The following is a 12,617-nucleotide window of genomic DNA, read 5'->3' as shown; positions in this document are numbered from 1 at the left end:
CCCTCTGCCTGCTCCCTCCCCCATCCAATCCTGAAGCTGTGGGACTGCAAAGAAAAACAACTCCTACTACAGGGGAAAAAAGGAAAAAGATAGCTTTAGACCCTAACTATTCTATATATCAAACTCACCCCTAACCTCTGCACCTCACTTATTACCCCAGCTACCCACACACCCAGATGCCTGAGGGGCCCTAAATGGGTAGCTCCTTTTCTCCCTCCTCCTCTCTCCCAGCCCTTACAGACTCCAGGCAGCCTAATTACCACAAAGAAAAACTTTATGAACCATGTGGTCCTATTAACAAACTCAGTAAATCCCTCACCCATCTCTGAGGAACCAAACCATCCCAAATGTAATCGCCATGAATCCCTCACCCATCCCAGTGTTCAAGCCCCCTTACTACCATCCAGGGCTTTTCCTCCAACCTATGCTTGCCCTTAAAGAGCTGCTGGCCTTTGTTTTTGACGGATTGAATTCTATTCTCTCTCCCCTGTGATAGTAGCCCTTGCCTGTTTAACTTTCTTTTTCCTTTGACATCTGCAGAGAGTTTCTCCAGCACCTACTGGAGTTGGTTGGGCTATGGAACTGGGAGGAAGTAAATGCATCAGGGACAACACAACCCTCAACCGATGGGGAAGGAGGGTAGGTAGAGCCATGATCCAGCTTCCATCTCATCTCTAAAGACAGTACTGAGGCACATTTTATAGGGTTTCTCAGGGGGTCTCCAATGGGACTGAGTCATTTAACCCCACGACAGCAACCCATCATTAACACACATGTATTGCCTTGTTTCCTTTCCATGTCTCATTGTCCCCACTCCCTTAATTGTGCTTCCCAAGACCACCTTCCAAATAAATTACATAATCCAAGTTCTTGTCCTAGAGCCTCCTTTTAGGAAAACCAAATGAAGATAGAAAATTACTATACCCATTTGGCAGATTAGAAGACTGAGTTTCAAAAAGCCCCAGTGACTTTCCCATGATCACCTGTTACCATGTGGCAGCATGAGAACCAGAAGTTGACTCTTCAACTAGTGTTCTCACCACTCTAAAAGGCAAACTGTTTTACGGTGTCAATTAAATAATTATTTATGGAACAACTATTAACATTGTGTGGGGTACTGGGAGCTCCAAATCCATTGATAGAGAAAGGGAGAAAACTGCTCACCATAATGCAATGTCTTAAGAGTAGTGACCATACAATTCAGCTTCATTATTTAGTATTCAGCATTTGTTTAGGGACTGCTCCATGCCAGGTACTTTACCAAGACACTAGACGCCTAAAGATGAATGAAACTCAGCCCCTGTTCTTGAGAAGTTTTCAATCTAGTGATGGTATATGTGGGGAGAGAAAGAAGGGCAAAGGGATAGACCTAGTCACAGATACCTTTCAATATAAGGTAGTAACTGAGAACATAAGCATGGGATGATGCCTGAGCAAAGAGGACTGATTCCTAACTCAGATGGGGTATACAGAGAGAAAATGTTTCCTGGAGGAGATTCATTCATTCATGCATGCAAAGAATATTCCCTGAATTTCTAATATATGCCAGGCAGCATGCAAGAGCTTAGATTACACTGGAGAATCATACAGCTGCTATCCCTGCCTCAGGCCAGAGCTAAGTCTTGAAAGATGCCTGAAAGTTAGCCAGAAAGAGAGAGGGATGGGAAGCCTTTCCAGATGCAGGGAGTAGCACATGCAGAGCCTGGGAAGCACGAAGCAGCATTTTGAGGCTGAAGTGTTTTGATGGAACAAAGGACAGGGCAGAGAGGGGAGGAATAGCATTGCTAGAGCATATATGATGAGGAAGGGGTGCCAGGAAATGAGCTACAGAACTAGCCAAGGACCACATCTGTGTGGGACGTAGGCGTACGTGGTGTTATAGGAACACAATAAAGGAGCAGTGTGGTTAATTCTGTAAGAATGAAGGAAGGTCAGGGAGAGTATCAAGAGGCATCAGCATTACACTTGGACCTGGACCAGTGCGAGGGATTTAGCCACATAGATAAGGAGAAAAGGACATTCCAGGAAGATCCAATTTTTTCTGCAGTGCAAATCCTGTTCCCTCTGCACAAATGGAGTGACATCCCTGTGAGCTTTCTTCGAGGTAACTGGTCCTCCAGGGTGATATTCAGGGCTACCATTTGTAGTTGTGCAGAGCCCAACATATGCAAACAAACCCAGTGGCACCTCAGTGTGGTTTGGGGGTTGCTGGAAGGGCCTGGCCTCACAGGATATCTCCCTCATCCTTTTATTCAAGCATGGAGTTGAATATTCATTCCTTAGGATAGAACTCTTTGCTCTTCAATGAGCCTCTTTAAATGCAAATATTTTGGGAGAGGGAAGTTGAGACACCTGACATTAGAATACTGCCTGGGTAGAGCCATAGGCCCATAGGGGGAAGACTCAACTTAATTCCTGATGTTCTCCTCTCTCCATTTCCACATTTGAGGCAACCTGACACTACCTACAGGCCAGGTATGTTCCCAGTTCCCAGAATTCATCTGGGCCTCAAGCAGGAGGGATTTAGGCAGATGCACTCAGACATTCTGACAGTCTCAAAGGATTCCCTTGTTTGGAAAACCAGGCTTCAACTTGCTGTGAGTACCTAAGCCTCATTTTGCCCCTTGTTGGACTCAGTTACCTGCTAGTTAGTCTTGGACCAGTATTGCTGCTGCTTTGCCCTCCCACTGTGCAGAAATCTCTGGATCACTCTGCTGTGGGTCTTGCCCAGTGGGAGGAATCCTCCTTTATCACCTATAGCTGGATAAGGACCTACCTCCCATACTGAATTCCAGTCCTTTCCCACATTTCAGGATCTTCCTGGCCAAATCCCCAAATAGAAAGACAACATTTAGTCCCTCATTTATTTCACAAGCCTTTACTGAGCACCTAGTATGTGCCCAACCTCCAGGAGTACCTTAGGGGTCCTGCAGTCATATGGGTGAATGAATACTTGCCATGTAGTGTGAGATGGGAGAGACTGGAGTTGAGTTGAAGAAGAAGGAAGAAAGGTGATAAATAGGAAAAGCTTAGCTTGAAAGCCTCTTTGAGCATTTGTTTTCTTAGCTGTAAAATGCAGATGATAGTTCCTCGCAAAATTGTTGTAAGGATTTGAGATAATGTTCTGTAAATTGTCCAGCAGATAGTAGGGGTTCCATCATCTTGTATTGTTGTTCCTATTTAAGTTGAGATTGGCGTTGTGAGTCATGCAATAGACTGTAGAAGCTTCGCTTTGGGGGACTGAAATGTTTGGTGTTTAGCATTTCATCCTTTCCATGGGATGCTTGCAATTTAATAGAACAGCTCTTTCCAACAGATGTGCCACAAATGAGCTACAGGTGCGTGTGGATATTGAACAACTTATTCCTGCAGGTGACTGTGATGGGCTGGGGGAAAGAGGAATGGGAGGGATATAGACCCCCAGGCAAGTTGTCTCCTGATCTGCTACAGGTTCATCCATCTACTCTTGTATGCCATTCAAATGTGATCATTTCCCAACTATGCCAAGACATGAAAAGTGTTGGAAAACTCTCTAATAAAGGTCTGCAATGAGAAGATAATATTAGCATAAGGATATAAATAGCTAAAGGTGAGATTTAAGACATTAGAGGGGAGGCTGTTTAAACTCAAAAGCATAGTATATTAAACCAGAAGATGGCAGTTGTATAAGTCAGAGTTTTTATCTGTCTACAACAGAAGAGCTAAAATGGAGTATATGAAAAGATTCTGAGTACCTCACAGAACTGTCGGGAGAACTGGAAAACCAGGCTAGGATTCTAGGAAGAATGCCCTAAACTACACTGCAGAAAGGGCCTCAAGGGTTAACTGCTGCAGCTGTTGCTGCCCCACTGAGCATTAGAGAAACCACCCCAGCACCAGCTCCCCGTGCACCCCACCAATGGCATTTCCACACCAGGTAGTAGAACTGTGAACACTACCATCCTGGCCAGACGCCGCTGCCACCACCCTTGCCCTATAGAACATCTTTTCCAGTTGCTGACTTCCTACCCACCTTTCTGGGATGAGTCTGACGGGCAGAGCCCAGATCACATTACCTCCCACTCTAGCTGGGAAACAAGTTCTCAGGCTCTACCCTGGGGAGTCTGCAATTCCCCAAGCTGGACAGAAAGAGAACGCTACACATAACCATCCATACCCTGATATATATCACCTATCTCAATGGTGTTAAATTATTTTATTTTTCATTTCATTTTCATATATTTGCTTATATTTATTTACAATGGATTTCATGTAATCTTATATGGAACAACAGTGTATTAAAAAGTCAAAAAACAGAGATGCTTAAGTTAAAGTAGAAAAGGAGTTCAGGGACCCTGCCCACTTAGCCTCTTCCACACTCCTAGAATTCCATGGAACACAGTTTAAAAACCATTGTTCTAGAATTAAGCCACATCCCCAACCTCAACTTTATTTTTATAAATGAGATATTTAAGGTACACAGGTCCAGCAACTTGTCCTGGGTTATTTAGCTACTAACAACTATCACATATATTCAAATCCAGGTCTTCAACCACAAGCCCGCTCTTGCCCTTCTTCTTGCTACCTCCCTTTTCCAGGCAGGTCCATGAGTTAACTTTGGAATGGGATGAAGTGAACATTACTCTGCAATGGGCTTCTTCCCAGTGATAATGAAGGTCCCATAATTGATCCAGGAGCACTAATGACTGCTTTAATAAATGCTCTGAGCATCTTCAGGGGTCTGTATTGCAGATGGCCAGGAGCAGACCTGGAAATGCCCAGAGAGGTAATGTACTTCCAAGTTACCAGCTCAGCAAAAGAAGGGAAATGAGAGGTTGCACTGGAGACTAATAAAACCAGTAAGTTGTTGTATTGTCAGACAGCTGCAGAAATTTGAATATTGATGATTCCTGTCCAGATCTTGCTTAATTGTTTCCAATACCTTGACTTCAAAAATAATGTACTCTCCCCCTCCCCAGGACAGTTTCGATCAAGGCAATTAGTCAAATGACTGCTTGGCTGATAATTTTCAGTCTATCAAAGTGCACAAACACTCCCATACACACACAGCAGCCAAAGAGAATGTGGCACCAGGCCATGGTCAAGTTTGGAGTACAATTCCAATTCTTCCATGTGCTTACTCTTTGACTTTAGTGAAAAACATGCGACCTCTCTGAGCATCTTTTTCTCCATTATATGAATTGGGAATGGAGAGAGAAAAAATATTTTGATACAATTTGAAATAGAGGAGTGTTCAGAATAAAGATGGAGTGTGATGGATGCGAACCAAAGAAATTCACAGGGGAAAGTTAAGATGGTCCCCAGAGGACAAGATAGGAAGGTACAATGTGTGTCGATTTTTCAATATTTTGAATTGTTAGGTGAAAAGAAGTTAAATTTAGAATTAAGAATTTAGAAGTTAGAGTTTTAGTCTCCTCTTGACCCAACGCTGTTTTTACCTGTAGCTCCTTAGAGCATATTGTACACAATATGCCTGCTTCAGGTGTCTCAACACACACACATATGGCTACCAGGTGTCCTACATACAGACTACCCAGTTGCTCAACTCTGAGTTCAGACCTAGGGGGTCTCTCCTTGTTGCAAATTAAGATAGACTAAGGGGACACCCTGGCAGACTGCCCCACAGGTGTCATCCATGGGCTGGTCCTGACCACCAGTTGCAGTTTAGTAAGTCCAGTCCTTATACTCAACATGCTTGTCACCCATATAATCTTTCCATAAACCTTTCCTGTGTCCCTACTATACCTCTGGCATTGGGCAAGAGGTGAAGTTTGGGTTAAAAGACAAACCAGGATGGTTCCTGCCCCTCATCATCTAGAGAGGCGATAGGCATGCACTCAGCTAACCGTACTGTAAGGCATAGTAACTATAGTTCCCATTTTATAGAATTTCATTTAGAAATAACAATGCCAGAAGCTCATTTATTGAGATTTACTTGGAGCCAGTGTCCCTGTACTAAGCCTTTGTGGGTTTGGCCATTTCTGTCCAATGCAGGAATCCTCTATAACCCTCTCTGGGTCAGAGCTCCCAGTTGGCCTGGATGACACTTTCTCAGAGCTGCACCGCAGTCTGGGGCTCTTCCTACCCGACCTGCGTCCCTTCCCCTCTCCTTTCGCAGGTGTCAGAATGGCATCATGGTCTCCAGGCTCTCTCTGACAACTTCTGCTTCCTCTCCCCTGACCTTTCATAAGCATTACCCTCAATACATCTCTTGCACATGTAACAATGTATTGACATCTGCTTCCTGGAGGACCTGAATTGATAAATATACATTATCTCATTTAATCTGTACAACAACCTTGAGAGGTGGGTACTATTACTATGATCATTTGATAAAGAAATTGAGACACACAGAGATTAAGCAACTTATGCACAGTTCAATGGCAAGGCAGAGATTCAAACCCAATTATGACTTACTGTAATAAGAGCCAACATGTCACCACTGCTATAACCAGTGAGAGTTAAAAGAAGTGAGCAAATATTCCAATCAGACACCAATTTCCTTGTGATCTCTAGTTGAGAAAGCTGGTGGATTTGCAGATAAGGTTGAGGTGTGTGGCTCTAAGAAATGAAGATGGCCCAAGAGGGGCAGGAGATGCAAAAATGTAGTTCTGATGCTACCTCAGTGATGGATTCCAATAGAAAGGAAAAAGTATGTAAGGAAAATAATGTGGTTGTGCTGGATACACTCTAGTAAGCTCTAGATTTTAAAATATATGTCAAAATGATTCATTCATTCATTCACTCAGTAAATGTTTATTATTATGCTAATACCATTAACCAGTCACTGGAATATGGCAGTGAAAAAAAAAAAAAAAAAAAAAAAAGACACAGTTCTTGCCTTGTAGGAAATTCCAAGGTTTATAATATATAATAGAAATGCGTAGAAATGTTTTAGCTTTTTGGCAGCCTCCACCATTCACTGGCTGTGGGACTTTGGGCTGAGTATTCAACCTGGAAGGCTCATAAAGTGCTAAAGCTTATCAAAATGCTAAAATCAATGTAAAGGGTGTTATTGGCAATTTTCAGAATAAGAAGAAAAACACAGAAGGGGTAGGCCCAGGACTTGGGAATGAATATCAATGCTCAGATGGTAGATACTTGATAGTTAACACCTTGGGCTCTAGAGTGGGAATATCCGGTTCAGATCCCAGTTACAGCCACTTACTAGTTGCACGGTCTCAGGTAAGTTACTTAACCTCTCTGTTCTCTGTTTCCTTATGTTGTAAAATAGTGATAGCAGGACTACCTACTTAATAGGGTTGTTATAAGGATTAAAAGGGTCCCCAAATGCACTGCACTTACATCAGCGCCTGGAACACAGTACATGCAGTGTTAAATACTAGCTATCTGTTTTTTACCAACCCCCGGGGTCTATTCTAGTTATCACCCAAAACCCCAGGGTGACCATTTCCAAATGCTGCTTCCAGCCTGCCCCATCTCACCACTGCTATAACCAGTGTGAGCTAAAAGAAGTAAGCAAATGCTGCAACCAGATACAGATTTCCTTGTGATCCCAACACTGTCTCTTTAAGTTAGGCTGATCTAATCACATTTTTTTTTTTTTTCAAACAGAATCCAGGATGACAGAGCTTTGGACATAAGCCCTGCAGCCTCTGTGTTCAGGGTTACTAAAACAGATGGTCCACTCTATTAATGTAATAGGATTATTTACAAAGTTGTGTGCATGTGGTAGGGAAACCACAGGGTACACTACAGAACCCTGGGGCTAGTAATGGGTGGGGCTCCCTGACATCTGTAGGGCTGAAGGGGCAAAGGAAAGGAGTGGTTACCAGAACCCAGAGACAGAGGGCTGTGTAGGGAGTGCTGTCTGCAAGGGTCCCACAGTGAGGCAACTGGGGAACGAGTCTCATGACCCCCCACTCTTCCATCCCTCCAGTCTCCAACTTCTCCTCCTCCCCATTGACTGAAGCCATCCAGAAATCAGAGAAGAGATCCATTTCCTCAAGAGTTGTCTGCCTCCTGGGACACAGAGCTGTGTGAAGAATAGAAAAGAGCATATTTAAAGGGCAAGCAGAAGATATCCAGCATGAATCATAACCTCATACCAGTGTTTGTTCTTTGCCTCATGTTCCATTCTTGACTTTTTATGTCTCCTCACCTGTGACTTTGTCTCTCAGTCCAGTTTCAATCTCATTCCTCCAACCTGATAACAGAGTCAACTTTCTGATTGGGTTCTTGGTAATAGCTCTTCAATGTAGTGTCTATTCTACCCTATCCCTTTAAACTTTGTCTCATGCCCATACATCATGCCCCAATAAGTATTCAAGGAAAGCCTCAAGACACTCTGCTGTTCTTTTTGTGTTCTTATTCTAGAACATAATTCTAGAAACCCAGTTCTGTTCTCTGACTTTGACATCTTCCTTCAGTCCCTTTGATTTGTTTCTTTTTTTCTTCTGTTGTCCATTTATCTGGCTTTAGATATAGAGTCCCCATGTGGTTACCAAGACTCTGATGGATCCTTCAGTTTTGTGTCCCTCTTTGGTTCAGATGTGTAGTCCCCACAACCTTGAAACTCTCAACTGCTGGGACAGAGGCCATAACTTTGAGTTTCGAGTTCACTAGTTCATTACAGAAATAAATTCAGAGGTAAAGGTGTGTGCCAGAGAGCTTTTACATTAATTATCTCTTTTGATCTTCAAAACAATCATAGGAGGTATGTGTTATTTTTGCTCCATTTATAGTAAACTAACCCTCATGAAAGTGAAGTGACTCACTAAATAACACACAGCTGGTAGCACTAGGCTACCTTCTTTGTGTAGATTATCCCAACAGATGTAAGCTCGATGAGGGTAGAGATTTTTGTCTATTCCTTTTTCTCCAGCATCCAGAACAGTACCTGTCTTAACAGGAGCTCAGTAAATGTTTTTGGAATGAATGATTCCATTTGATCCTCTTTACAACCTCATAAAAGAGGTATTATTATTATTTTCCTAATTTTAAAGATGGGAAAGTTGAGAGGTTGAGAGAGGTGAAGTAACTTCCTCCAAATCATGTACATCTAATAAGACTCTAGCCCTATGTGAATTCAAGTCCACAATCTAAAGCAGTGTTAGTGAGGTGTGGTTTGGGAAGCACTGCTAGACTGAGAACAGTTTATCTCTGGTTTGTGAGGGTATAATTACAGAAATTGAGGGTGAGACATTACAAACTTTTGCAGCAATTTGACATTATTGTGATTTCCCAGAATGTGATCAAAGGACTAGGATACAAACTAGTTAGGGTGCTGTAGAATTCACAGAGATAAGTTCCTGTGGTGCAAAGTGTATACCTGCATTCACAGTAGGACCACATATTGATCCTCAGTTGATGAGAAATAAAAGAGCAGTCTGGGCCTTCGTCACAGAGTTTGAGAAGCACCGTTTCAATTTATTCCATTTGTGGCAAGTTCAACACACTGTGGTTCTTCTTCCATATTCAGCCCCACTGCCAAGCACAAGGGGATTGTGTGTGTGTGTGTGTGTGTGTGTGTGTGTGTGTTTTAGTTCCTTTCTTCATTCATTCAAAAAACATTCACTGAGCAAATGTTTATATTTATGGACTATGGCCTCCAAATATTCATCCCATCCCTTGACTTGGGCTTTAAAAAATATGATCCACAGTTGACATTCCATGTAAGCAAATGAGCAGCAGCCCTGGGATTAGATGGCAGTGTTCCTTGTCAGAATGAGGAATATGGCCACACCTTCCATTTCTTTGCCCACTTCCTCCCCCTTTCTGGATGCAGTACTTTTATCACATGACCAGTCACATGACAAAAGTACAGCATCCAGAAAGGGGAAGGAGATAATCTTACCTGAATTGATGCTGATCAGGTCCCCTTGATGCATTTCTAGAGCTCAAACTTTGAGAAAGAAATGAACAAACAAGGAAATATCCAAAAAAAGGATCAAATTCTTCAGACATGAGGAACAAACATCTGAACATCTTGCTTAACTCCAAATTTTTTTTCCTTTCAAGTGTGGGAAAGAACCGGGAAGATATATATTGAATACAGAAATATTGGACAACAGGCTATTAGAAATTCAGTCTGCTTCCGTACACATGAAGTTAACTCTAGCATCTCTGTTTTCCCACTAGTCAGTCAATCAAGTAATCTGTCAAGAACATGTTGTTGAAAAATTCTTAATGTGCTCAGCACTGGATTAGATGATGAGGAGGAAAGAGAGAGTATTTGAGTTTGCCACAGTGCCCTTCTACCTGCACTTTACAACTATCTCCCTTCACTCCCTTTGTCTCCCTAAGTCTAATTCACCCTCAGAAAATCAGCCCAGGCATCTCCACCTCCAAGAAGCCTCCATGGGAGCTGGAGTAATGTTCTCACCCTCCCTATTTTCCCATAGCATCCTCTATACCCCTTGTGATAGGCAGAATTCCTATGAATAGCCCTGAAGTTTCCATACCCTAAGCCACAGAACCTGTGAATGTGATGAAATATCATTTCTCATGACTGTGTTATATTTTAAAGCACAGTTTACCTTTAAAAAGAGAAACTATCCAGGAAGGCTTGATCTAATAATTCAAGCCCTTAAAAGTATAGTGCTTTCTCAGGATAGTGGCAGAAGAGGAAGGCAGAGAAATAGGGCTGAGAAAGGCAGAGAGATTTGAAGCATGAGAAGGACTTGATGTTCTTTTGCTGGTTTGAAGATGGAGGGTGCCATGTAAGAAGGAATGTTGGAAACCTCTAGGAGCAGTGAATGGCCACTGGATGACATTCAGCAAGGGAACAAGGACCTTAGACTTACAACCTCAAGGAACTGGGTACTTTTAACAACCTGAATGAGCTTGGAAGTGGATTCCTTTCCTGAGCCTCCAGAAAAGAACCCACCCCACCGGATGCTCTGATTTTGACCTGGTGAGATCCTGAGCAAAGAACTAATCTGAGCCAATCTGACCTACAGAATGGTGAGCTAATAAATGGGTATGGTTTTAGGCTGCTAAGTCTGTGGCAATTTGTTATATAGCAATAGCAAACTAATACATCCCTCTACCCTAACACCCTCTGAATAGAATACAGTTTTTACTTGCCTGTATACCTCTCCAGATGGTGAGTTCCTCAAAGTCAGGGACTGCGCCTCATGCCTCTTTATTTTTGATGAGAACGTTGCCTGGTAAAGAGTAGGTCCCCAATAAATATTTTCACCTGAACTTAAAGACATGTTTAGGGATCCTAATTGAGCCCACCTAGAAAAATTAGAAAGCAATTCAAAAGACTGTGTAATCTAATGCTAAACTATGTGGCTCAGACTAAGTTCTATGGGAGGTTTGACAGATGTTTGTGGATTGGAATATTTAGGGAAGACTTTAGTTTGTTTTTTATTCAATTAAATGCCTCCTCACTTCTCTCTTTTCCCTTACCATAACTGATCCCTAATAATGAGCAAATTGAATCTGAGCTGGTATTGGAGGAGACGGATACTCCTGGAAGGTGCAGATGGATCTTTCAGGCTTCGCTTTTTTGTCTTTGCTGAGATTGCAGCATGAGTTGACAATTCACAGATGTTTAGCCTGAAGTGAAACCTGGGAGAAACTCCTTCAATTCTATTTTGAGGCTGGATCTAATGAGTTTCCCAGGAGTTAAGGGTGGGCTGACCTCCAGAAGAACATCTTCAGTGATTGTGGTCCAGACCCAAGGCCATGTTCCTGCCCTCTCTGGAATGTTCAGACACATAGAGTCTCCAAATGTGAGAGCTAGAAGAGATCTCAAAGACCATGGTAGACCAACTTAGGTAATTTACAAATGAGGAAACTGAGGCGCAGAGAAGGGAAATAATTTGTCTCTGCCTGAAAAGAAAATTAGCATGAGAGCTGGGTGGATAGCCTAGGCATCTGATTTCCTAATACAGTCACTCTTTTCACCAAGCCAATGCCTCCCAACGTCCAACTGATTAATGGCCTCAGGCTCTTTTTCCTCCCCAGGGAGGCTAGATCTTTACTTGCCTCAAAATTTAAGACCTGAAAGACTAAAGGAATGAATTTTTTAGTGAATCCAGGCATACACTGTAAATCTTGTCCTCTTTCTGACGTGTTGAATGTAACCCTCTCTGCAGCTAACAGACACTTGGCATTTTTCCATGGTTATAGTGTAGGTTCTAGAAGGACATTTCTCTCACAGCCAGAGAACAGATAATCATGAGACCAAATTTTCAGGTGAAGAAGGTTTTAGAGTCAGGGAAAAATGTGCTGGGTATTCACAGGGTCAGAGGTATTTGTGGAAGAATTGGAAAGAGAATAGCTCTAGGAGTATTAACTGATTATTACTTTTGATCTACATGGCAGACAAGAAGAGAGATAGCACACTTTGTTTATGTATCAGCTAGGACCTTCTACACTCAACACAGGCCAGCTCACTTGACTTCCCTCCTCAAAAACTTACAAAAGCTCTACATTGCTTACAGAATAAAATTGAAAGGTTATATCCTGCCATTCAAGGTTATTGGTGTTTAAGTTTCAAATTACTTTCCTGCGTCAATCTTCCATTTTCACACTCCTTTGTTTTAGGATGTTCTTACTTGCACATAACAGAAACCAAACTTGAAAGAAAAGAGAACTTTATAATAAAACTATTGTTATGACTCATGGAATTTGTAAGCAGA

At 42.3% G+C, this 12,617-nt stretch overlaps 1 protein-coding gene across 1 annotated transcript in view; it reads right to left on the bottom strand.

Annotated features, from left to right (window-relative positions):
• Positions 1–10,832: 10,832 nt before the first annotated feature.
• OMA1 (OMA1 zinc metallopeptidase) overlaps positions 10,833–12,617 on the bottom strand; it is a 361,372-nt gene continuing 359,587 nt past the window's right edge. The window contains exon 14 of the transcript XR_005215353.1: positions 10,833–11,129. The gene's annotated coding sequence lies outside the window, so the exon portion shown is untranslated. The remainder of the gene's footprint in view (positions 11,130–12,617) is intronic.

Source organism: Choloepus didactylus, chromosome 2 (assembly GCF_015220235.1).
Source record: "Choloepus didactylus isolate mChoDid1 chromosome 2, mChoDid1.pri, whole genome shotgun sequence".
NCBI classification, from domain to species: domain Eukaryota; kingdom Metazoa; phylum Chordata; class Mammalia; order Pilosa; family Megalonychidae; genus Choloepus; species Choloepus didactylus.
The sequence above is the reverse complement of the archived record's forward strand: the minus strand, read 5'-3'. Positions and strand labels throughout refer to the sequence as shown.